Source organism: Pteropus medius, unplaced genomic scaffold (genome assembly GCF_902729225.1).
Source record: "Pteropus medius unplaced genomic scaffold, Ma_sr-lr_union100, whole genome shotgun sequence".
NCBI lineage: Eukaryota > Metazoa > Chordata > Mammalia > Chiroptera > Pteropodidae > Pteropus > Pteropus medius.
Genome location: NW_024342472.1, coordinates 163,768 through 166,298, shown reverse-complemented (window position 1 = coordinate 166,298; position 2,531 = coordinate 163,768).

Below are 2,531 nucleotides of genomic sequence, written 5' to 3'. Positions count from 1 at the left end.
ATAGTTTAAATGACCATATAGGTGTGGATTAATTTCTGGGCTCTCTATTCTGTCCCATTTATCTATGTGTCTCTTTTTGTGCCAGTACCATGCTGCTTTGATTACTATAGCCTTGTAGCATAGTTTGATATCAGGCAGTATGATACCCCCGATAATGTTCTTTCTCAAGATTGCCATAGCTAGTCAGGATCTTTCATAGTTCCATATAAATTTTAGGCTTATTGGTTCTAGTTCCATGGAAAATGTCATTGGTAATTTGATAGGGATACATTGAATCTATAGATTGCTTTGGGTTATATGGACATTTTAACAATGTTAATTTTTCCTATTCATGAGCATGGTGTATGCTTCCACTTATTTGCCTTTTCTCAATTTATTTCTTCAATGACTTATTTTTCTGAGCACAGATCTTTTAACTCCTTGTTTAAATTTATTTATAGGTATTTTATTGTTTTTGATTCAATTGCAAATGGGATTTCTTAAAATTTCTCATTCAGATAATTCATTATTAATGTATAAAAATGCAAAAAATTTCTGAATAATTTTGTAATCCACTAAGTCACTGAATTCATTTATCAGTTCCAATAGTTTTTGGTGGAATCTTAGATTTCTCTCTATGTACTATCATGTAATCTGCAAATTTTAACAGTTTTACTTCTTTCCTTCCTATGTAGATGCTTTTCATTGATTTTCTTTTTTTAACTTTATTTGAGGTACATTGGTTAACAAAATCATATTAGGTTTCAATTATACAATTCAATAATACATTATATGTGTATTGCATTGTGTGTTCACCATCCTAAATTAAATTCCTTCCACCACCATATATTTGAACCCCTATGCCCTATTTACCTGCCCCTCTCCCCTTTCCTCTGGTAACCACTGTTTTCTTGTGTCCATGAGTCTCTGTTTGTCATGTTCATTTGTTGCTTTTAGTTTTATATCTCATGTATGAGTGAAATCATATGGTTTTCAACTTTTCTTTCTGACTTATTTCACCTAACATGATAATTTTGAGATTCATCCATATTGTCATAAATGGCAGTATTTCAGCTTTTCTTATAGCTGAGCATTATTCCATTGGGTGTATACACACACAATGGCACACACACACACACACACACACAAATTCCATATCTTTTTTATTCAATCATCTATTGAAGGACACTTCAGTGGTTTCCATATTTTAGCCACTGTGAATAACGCTGCTCTGAACATCAGGGTGCATGTATCTTAATGGATAAATGTTTTCAAGTTTTTTGGGTAAATACCCAGAAGCGGAATTGATGAGCCATATGGTAATTCTAGTCTTGTTTTTTTGAGGAAACTCCATAGTGTTTTTTATAGTGGTTGTACCAATTTACATGCACACCAATAGTGTATGAGAGTTCCTTTTCCCTCGCAAACTCTCTAACACTTGTTATTACTTGTCCTGTTGGTGATAGTCATTCTAACAGGTGTAAGGTGGTATCTCATTGTTGTTTTGATTTTCGTTCCCCTAATAACTAGTGAAGTTGAGCTTCTTTTCATATGTCTGTTGGCCATTTGTATGTCTTCTTGGAAGCTGTGTTAGTTCAGGTCCTCTGCCTATTTTTTAACTGGATTGTTTCTTCCTTTATTATTGAGTTGTATGTGTTCTTTATATATTTTGGATATTATATCTTTATTGGAGGTGTTGTTTACAAATATCTTCTCTCATTCAAATGCATGTGTTGATGGTTTTTATTTTTTGCTGTGCAGAAGAGTTTCAGTTTGACATAGTCCCATTCATTTATTTTTTCTTTTATTTCTCTTGCCTTTAAGGTCAAATTTATAAAAACCTGTCTAAATCCAAGGTTGTGGGTCCCAGATCTGGCTGTGATCCAGGCTCACGGCTAGGGATAGGACTCTGGATTTAGAATATTACATTAATATAGTAGGGCGCTTACGTCTAACTTATGCATGATTCAACTTATTGTATCACACATGTGTGGCAGAATGTTACTATTGTTCTCTGACATATATAAAGCCCATGCAGTTCTCTAGCACAAAAGCATGCTCCCCTCAATAAAATTGGTGCCTGCCATTTCATTCTCATATCAGCTCCTCCTGCATTCTTTCAACTGGGCATCTCAACACTGAAACCTTCCCTTCTTGATCAGCTCAGCGCTGACACTTGGCGCAGTTGGCAGGATAAGGTGAGTACAGCCTTCAAAGCTCTAGATGGTCCCCGGGTGGAGGATACCCAAGTGGAGGATATGCGGCCCTCTGCCTCCCAGTGGTATCCTGTGGCCACGTGTCTTGCTACATGGACACCCCTAGAGGATTGGGATGGAATGAAGCTGTGTCTGGAGGACATCTGGAAAGCCCTGGAGATGCTAGAGCCAAATTTCCTGAATGCTCACTAAGCGTCAGCTGGTCAGGTGGCCTAGATGTTCCTGGTGGTGATGCAGCAGGCTAGCCTGGAGGTTCAGGACCAGGCTCAGTAGGTACAACAACTGCGATGTTAGAATGAAGTGCTGGAAGGGTGGCTGGCAGCAACAGAATGCATG